The 9,083-nt window shown below is 39.8% G+C and overlaps 1 non-coding gene across 1 annotated transcript; it reads left to right on the forward strand.

The window, feature by feature from the left end:
* Positions 1 to 541: 541 nt before the first annotated feature.
* LOC145402979 (5S ribosomal RNA) lies at positions 542 to 660 on the forward strand. The gene has a single exon (XR_013897914.1). It is a non-coding gene; the product is annotated as a 5S ribosomal RNA (ribosomal RNA).
* The last annotated feature ends 8,423 nt before the right edge of the window (positions 661 to 9,083 follow it).

Here is a 9,083-nt window from a genome sequence, read left to right on the forward strand (position 1 = left end):
AACCTGACATTTTAATTTATTTTTACAGACGATGAACAGAGCAAGATAAAACATAATAAAAAAAATCCAAAATCCAGATTACAGATATCATCCATTCATAAAAAATTAGTAAGAGTTGGACCTGAACTGTCATTCTTCCTCTCCTCTCTCTCTCTCTCTCTCTCTCTCTCTCTCTCTCTCTCTCTCTCCACACATGTACGCACGTACAATTTGTTTCTCCAGCATATAGGAGGGCGCTTGTACTTGCTTGGATAGACTAAACTGCTACGTCATTTTCCCAGTGGCGTGGGGCTAAGCTAAAATCCAGATGACTGAAATGTGTCATCATCTGGGTTTGGGTTGAAAAACATCCTCCCAGAAAGGATTTACCTGGTTTTTGGTAAGATTTAGACTTTTTTTTTTTTTTTCACACTTTTATGACACGGTGCCTGGCTCATACCTAGGAGTCCGGGGTTCGATTTTCGTCTAGAGCATTAAAAACTTATCATATATATATATATATATATATATATATATATATATATATATATATATATATATATATATTGGCCATGCCATGTTGAGTACACCGCTTCCCATCCGATCAGCGAAGTTAAGCAACGTTGGGTCTGGTTAGTACTTGGATGGGTGACCGCCTGGGAACACCAGATGCTGTTGGCATCCCTACGTGTCAAGTGGGGTTGGTGGAGGATTAGTGCCCCTCCCTGTAAAACAATTAACTCTAAGCCCTTGGCCACCCCATTTGGGATACATGGCGTCTGGCAATGGATGGATGGATATATATATATATATATATTTCGACAAAGCACTTCATTTCTACCAGCTCAGCTGTCTTTCCTCATTCCATGCCATTAATTCCCTTGGCTTAAATTCCTCCCCCACGTCAACATTCCTTCGCCTGCCCCTCTCAGCCGCTGCCACACCCATCTAAGTACCCCCTCCCCTAAGTCAACAATGGCCTCGTGGGCATTATGGGAAAGGCAGGTATGCGGGGGTATGGAAGGAAGGAGAATGAAGGAGGAGAGACTTTGTATGGATATCCGACTTGAGGTACTGGATGGATGAAGAATGAGACAGGTATGGGAGAAGATAATAGAAAAAGAAAGACTGAATGGCTTTAAAAGAGTGGGAAGAATAGGAGAATAAATATAGGTGTCGAAGAAGAGAAGTGAGGAGAGAGAAAAATATTTTAGATCGTTACAGGCCGATGAATAGGGAGAGAGAGAGAGAGAGAGAGAGAGAGAGAGAGAGAGAGAGAGAGAGAGAGAGAAAGAGAGAGAGAGAGAAGAGGGAGGGATCGTAGGAGAAGAGAGTGAAATGGAAGAGAATATCAATGAACGTACATTAGTGCTCTGGGAGGAAGGTAAGACATGGACATGGAAGGGCATGATAAAAGTATAGACGGCAAATACAGGTGAGTATTGCAGGTGACTGGAATAGAATGAAAATGTTTGGTTAAGTATGAAAGGGTTGGGGGTGGATTTGATAAGAGGGAGGTATGGAAGAAGACTGAAAGAGCACAGCAAACCTGGAAGGGTATGGGAGGGATTTGGATGAAAATGTATTGAAAGGAAAGAGATACTGTGAACAAGAACCATAGATAAGGACAACAGTATGGAACAGATGGATATATAAGGGTATGGAAGGGAGGGTATGAAGTGGAATGGATGAGGCATGGAAATGAAGGGGGTGTGGAGTAGAATGAAGGTATGGTGTAAAGTGGAAATCAAAGTTCTGTGGAGTGGACGGGAGCAAAAGGACTGAAGGGAAGAGAGACACTAAGTGAGACCGGTTTACCTGTAACAGTTTTTTTTTTTCTTCACTAAATCAGGGGTTAAACGTACAGTATAATCTAATGATAACAATGTCCTTTTATTATATTCATAGACAAACTAAACGAGAACACTTTTGTCACAGGGTTGTTTAAAGATTCATGATGGCATGTCATGCATCACAATTTATCCCAGATACGGGAGAACTTGATACGCACCCCGGGATTAATATATATATATATATATATATATATATATATATATATATATATATATATAAATATATATATATATATATATATATATATATATATATATATATATATATATATATATATATATATATATATATATATATATATATATATATATGTTTCTGGAGTCCCCCAAATGAAAGATGTGGCTTGCCGCAAACAAGTTTATTCATACAAGTTTCGACCTGAAAGACGTCATTTGTATCAGAATGCAAGAAATAGTACAAACGCGAACAATGTAACGAAAAAAAATAAATTATATACGTGACAGTATTTGACTTCCAGATCAGTCCTCTTCTGTGATAGTATGAATTGTACCAAATCGTTCCACCTTTAAACCCTAGAATTCTGATCGTAGGTATACAATGTAATTCTATAGTTCACTGAAGAAATTACCTATTAATAGTATTATCATTATGCAATAGCCCAAATAACATATTGAAACAACATGGTAAAGGAACAAATAAAGACTCACAACGTTAGCTCTGCAACATTTGGGAGAAACGTAATGAACACCGTCCTCAGTGAGAGCATCAGCCATAGTCGAGCTCTCAGTAATCACTGAAACATATATCTTCTCACTCAAATACATGATCCGCTTACCTAGCACTATATATCCACCCAGTTCTAAAATACGTAATACCTGAGAGTACATACGAGACATATGGTAGTTACAAAAAGTACCGTTTTTTTTTTTTTATGTGAAGAAGAAGGAACCAAAGGCCATGAGCCCGCAAAACTGTTCCTTCCAAGAGAAAAACAAAATACAAGAGAGAGCCAAATTCAAGATCCATTCATTTCGAGATGGCTGGACATACTGCGTTTGAAAGACTGGAGATCATAGGAAGCAGGAAATACAAACAGAGGGAGACAGTTCCAGAGTTGACCTGTTGCATAAATGAAGGACTGGGAGTAACGGTTAACTCTTGCATTAGAGAGTTGGACAGAAAAGGGGTGAGAGTTTGCTGCTAGACGGGTGCTACGCGCCCGTCGTAGAAGTGGAGGAATGCATGCAGACAGTTCAGAGGAACAGTGACCATTGAAGTAGTGACAGAAAAGAGATAAAGATGCAACATTGCGGCGAAGAGACAGAGGTTGAAGGGAGTCAGTAAGAGGGGGAGAGTTAATGAGACGAAAAGCCTTTGACTCCACCCTATTGAGAAGAGCTGTATGTGGGGAGCCTCCCCACACATGAGAGTTGTTCTCCACACAGGGGAGGATAAAACCCCTGTATAGAGTCAACAATTGTGCAGGGGCAAAGAAGGAATGGAGTCGGCTTAGCACACCCAATCTCTTGGAAGCAGATTTTACAAGAGATGTAATATGATCTTTCCAAGACAAGTCCTGAGCAAATGAAACCCCAAGCATGTTCAAGGATGATGCAGGATTAAGTTGAGTATTATTAAACATAAGTGGGTATACCTGTGGAAGATTTTGTCGGGTTGATAGGTGCAAAAACTGAGTCTTTGATGCATTAAAAACAACCATATTATTTTTACCCCAGTCAGAGATACGAGCCAAGTCAGACATTAGGTGTGCCATAGCCTCATCCCTTGCCTGTTGAAGTAACTGCTGAGATGGACGTTGTGGGAATCGAATGGAAAGGTGAAGGGTGGAGTCATCAGTGTATGAGTGGATAGGGTTAGATGTACAGTCAAAATTCACTATCCCCATAGTATGACTAACATACCGTGCTTAAAATATGCAGTACTGTACAGTCACAGGTACTAATTTCTGCTCAGGGGTTACCCCTTCCTTCCCCCCTCTACCCTGGACAGAGGGAAGGGGGGAATCGCGAACAAGTCTACCCCGCCTTCTGCCCCCAACTCCCCCACCCGCCACCTCCAGCTGCCAGTTACTGATTAGACGCAAATTTTCTCATGTCCTGTAAACATGACTACAGTAAACTGTCATCGCACACGCTTTCAACGGCCAAGATTTGGACTATATTTTTAGAATAAATTATGACCGTATTGAGATCCATTCTCAAATTGAAAATATTCACCATCATTGTAATCCAGTGTCGTCCGCTGCACAATTCTGGGTTCTAGTGCTTACCTTTTCACTTCCCCCAGCTGTCTCTCTCTCTCTCTCTCTGAATATACTTTTCCCACTCACTCTTTCTTTTTAAATTTATATAACTTTCTCTTTGCTTCTCTCCCCCTCTCCCCCTTCTCTCTCGTTCTTTGTCTTAAGTCTTCCCCGCCTCCCACCCCTCCCCTCCCCCCACCTTAGGCCTGATCAGCAGTCAGTTATACCGTCACCGTTCCTTCGTATATCGTGTGCAGGCAACATTTATCACACACACTTAGGTCAGATGTATGGAAAGCTATTTTTTATATATATATATATATATATAATTGTATTTCTCATTATGTGCCAAGTTCAAATAGAGAACACCAGACCAATATTCGTAATTTTTATTAGAGTGACCGTTCCACTTCACATAGCTTGGTAGCTGGGCTTATAAACTGCACACACACACACACACACACACACACACACACACACACACACACACACACACACACACACACACACACACGACTTAAATTTTGCACTGACAGCGTGGCGACTACAAATATAGTCATTCTAACAACTGGATCTGCTGGCTGCAAATCTTCCCTGTCCCAGTCAAACTCCTCATTCAATAACTGGTTATTGAATGAGGAGTTTGACTGGGACAGGGAAGGTTTGGAGCCAGCAGATCCAGTTGTTAGAATGACTATATTTGTGGTCGCCACGCTGTCAGTGCAAAATTTAAGTTGTGTGTGTGCGTGTGTGTGTGTGCAGTTTATAAGCCCAGCTACCCAGCTATGTGAAGTGGAACGGTGACTCTAATAAAAATTACAAATATTGGTCTGGTGTTCTCTATTTGAACTTGGCACATAATGAGAAATACAATTATATATATATATATATATATATATATATATATATATATATATATATATATATATATATATATATATATATATAGCATTCCATACATCTGACCTAAGTGTGTGTGATAAATGTTGCCTGCACACGGTATACGAAGGAGCGGTGACGGTATAACTGCTGATCAGGCCTAAAGTGGGGGGAGGGGAGGGGTGAGAGGTGGGGAAGACTTAAGACAAAGAACGAGAGAGAAGGGGGAGAGGGGGAGAGAAGCAAAGAGAAAGTTATATAAACTTAAAAAGAAAGGGTGAGTGGGAAAAGTAAATTCAGAGAGAGAGAGAGAGAGAGACAGCTGGGGGAAGTGAAAAGGTAAGCACTAGAACCCAGAATTGTGCAGCGGAGAACACTGGATTATAATGATGGTGAATATTTTCAATTTGAGAATGCAGTTCAATACGGTAATAATTTATTCTAAAAATATAGTCCAAATCTTGGCTGTTGAAAGCGTGTGTGACGACAGTTTACTGTAGTCATGTTTACAGGACATGAGAAAATTTGCGTCTAATCAGTAACTGGCAGCTGGAGGTGGCGGGTGGGGGATTTGGGGACAGAAGGCGGGGTAGACTTGTTCGCGATTCCCCCCTTCCCTCTGTCCAGGGTAGAGGGGGGAAGGAAGGGGTAACCCCTGAGCAGAATTTAGTACGCGTGATTGTACGTCTTAACACAGGACAGTATACACTGAATACACACAATACTACATACCGAGTGTGGAAACACGGTCGCCGTGAACAGTGTGCGTGCCTGCACCGCAACCAAAGCAGCTCAAAACTGATGTCGGGCAGTCATTCATGGGAGCCAGCTAACACACTAAACAAATGACGATCAAAATCCACATCCGGGGTGAGAAGAAAAAAAAACATTAACTAGTATTTACGCTTTCACACACAAATCCTTATTTAAGTCAAAGGAGTCCCAATAAATCCTTGAGATCTGCTGTCTAAATCACTCGTTATTTTGCGTGCACGAATAACAGTAAGACCCAGATATGCACAGAGATGACTCACAGCCTAACAACCCATTATCGTCATTGATAAAAGAGTGAGATGGATAGATAGATAGATAGATAGATAACCTATGCTGTATATGGTGGCTCGGAAGTAAAAGACAATTTGGTGAAAAGATAGATGAGGGAATTCTAAGCAGAAAATTCTATATCAGCACTGTTTCATACCTCAACCGTTACAGAGTTCCAGTTAATGATGGACTAGTGGGCGAATCATGACTGATATCACTTTCGCCATTAAGGTCATCAGTAGTTGTAGGTCAGTAATAGTTGAGATCTGAGACTGTGTTGATGCAGATTTTTTTTTCCATAAATTCCCTCATCTATCGTTTTCCAAAGTTATACCCTTTTCTCTCTGGACGCCCTGCATATATAATGAGACCGAATGGAAGGGAATGGTGCAGGATGGAAGGTCAACGTGCAACACGGTAAAACCCACTGTCACCCACGTCTACATGTCGGCACCCGATGCTAGGCTACTGTAGCCCATATTCTAGAATATTCAAGGTTAGGTGTCCAGCCTCCTACAATGAGGGCATAACATCGTTCACATGATCAAAAAACCCACCAGTGGCCTCTTACGAATTAAAATCGATATGAACAGCTCATAGCCTTGCGTAGCTAGATCATCAGGCGACTCTTGGAAGAAAAGGTGGAACGGTAGGATAAAAATGAAGGGTAATGTCAGGCGAAATAGAAACAGGAAAGATAAGGCATTAGAGAACAGAAGGAAAATTCAAGATGAAATGGGAAGGGAGGACAAAGACGAAGGGAGATATCCTGGAAGCAGATGGAATATATATATATATATATATATATATATATATATATATATATATATATATATATATATATATTGTTACATAGCCTATGATTTCATCATCCTTTGGATAATTCTAACGTATAGTATGCTGCATGTTTGATCACGAGCGTGTTCTACCTCACTCCCCCCTTCTACCCTTATAGTAGAGTAAGTCGTTCTTTCTGTTGTTCAGAGCAGGATTGTCAACTCTTTATCCCCTATGGCTTCATTTGCGCGTCCTTCTTACAAGTTGTATCAAGCTCTGCCGGCCCCTATATAATGAGCTCAGTCTCTGCAGTAATTGCCACTTAGATCTACTCCTCATTTTGCTCACATCTCTGTTCTCCCCTGTACAGTTGTTACTTTTGTGAGTGCTCAGGAAGTCTCCAACCATCTAGCTGCTGTGTATTTTGAGTATAAGTGTTATTACATTTTTTTTCATTGTACTGTGTAGCATAAGGTGTTAATTCGTAGGCCTAGTGAGGTTTTTGTGATTCATGTGTTTTTGGTGTCAGCCAGTAGTAATAATATTTTGTATCTGTAATAATATATCTTGCATTAACTGAGCATTATCTGGTTTTCTCATTTTATCAGGGCCGACTTAGATAAATTTACTCTTGCTAATTTCGTGTTAATAGAGGCTATTGCAGTTAACCATATATTTAACCTGTTTTTTGTCATTACATTATCCTTATGAGTCCTGAATGTTTAGTTGTTAGTTTGAGCATTAAACTTTAACTAATAATTTTACCTAACTCTTTTCTTTTGAACCTGGAACTTTGCGGGACAGTTTTCTCTGTTCCGTAACATAAATTTGGCGACCTCTTATCAGGATATTCAGGATATTATCATAAGGATATTGCTTGATATTTTGTGACTGTGATTTATTCATGATGTCTACTATTACTACGCTTGATGAAGCCAAAGATTTTTTGTCAAATGTGCAAACAGTGTGTGATGTAGAAAACAGAACAAAGAATGAACTTAAGCTTGTTGCTCAACAATTGGGAATTGTTGTTCGCTTTCATTATTCTAAAGATCAAATTGTTGACATGATTAATGAAAGCTTGTTTAATGTAACTCCTCCAAATGAGCAAACGCAGATTGAATTAGCTAAGTTACAGCTAGCCCTGCAGGAGGCTCGTGCTAAGGAGCCTGAGTTTCAGGCACGTTCTCAGGAGGCACAAATTGAACTTGCTAGGATTCAGGCAGACCATGAGTATCGCATGAAACAAGGTGGAACTGGATCATCTAGCTCTGATGATTTTGATGTGGCTAAAAATGTTAAACTTGTCAATCCTTTTAATGAATCTGATTTAACAAAGTATTTTCAGTTGTTTGAGAGGGTAGCTACAGGTTTTAATTGGCCCAAAAAGTATTGGCCAGTACTCCTTCAAACTGTTCTCACCGGTAAAGCTCAAGTAACTTATGCATCTTTGCCTCAGGATCAATCTGATAATTATGATGTAGTTAAGAGCTTGATTCTTAAGGCCTATGAGCTTGTTCCTGAAGCCTATAGAATAAAATTTAGGACAACTTACAAGCAAGATAAGCAATCCCATGTTGAGTATGCAAAAATCAAAGAAGATCTGTTAGAGCAGTGGTTAAATTCTAAGAATGTGGATTCTGATTTTGACAAATTTAAGCAGATGATTTTGCTGGAGGACTTCAAAAGGTGTATTAATAATGATGTAAGCCTATATCTTGATGAGAGAAGAATAGATAATTTGTCTGATGCTGCAGTTTTAGCTGATGAATATGTTCTCACTCACAAGAGATATTCTAGAGGAAAAGGGAAAGCTGAGAGTAAGTACATTGCCTCTACTCAGAGTACAGGTAACAGGAACGACAATAAAGATGATGTTTCTCAGGAAGTAAATACCAGCTCCACCTCTAGATTTCAGAAAAGTAAATATACTTATTGTAGTAGGCTAGGTCATACTACGGAGAAATGTTTCAGGAGACAGCGTGATGTGAAAAAAAAGGAGTCTTTAAATATTCAGTCAACTGGTCTAGTGTCCACTCTTGAGAGTTCCCAGAATTCTTTAACTGAGTTAACTGAACCTGTTTTGAGGGGTAAATTTAATTCTCATGATGAAGCTCCTCTTTTGAGCAGTAACGTGGGTGACACTCTCAAGAGTTCATGTGCTAATTTCCTGTCTGATGGTTTTGTCAGTCCTCTGGACAGTAATGACAGGAAATCAGTTCAAATATATCATGATATAGGTGCTTGCCAATCCCTTATGCTGACCAGTGTTCTAGGCTCTAATATTAATTCCTCTGATGAAACTGTAATCTTACAAGGTGTAGGG

The sequence above is a fragment of the Coenobita brevimanus genome, chromosome 59, assembly GCF_032717465.1.
Source record: "Coenobita brevimanus isolate Jiangsu-jjx chromosome 59, ASM3271746v2, whole genome shotgun sequence".
Lineage (NCBI taxonomy): Eukaryota > Metazoa > Arthropoda > Malacostraca > Decapoda > Coenobitidae > Coenobita > Coenobita brevimanus.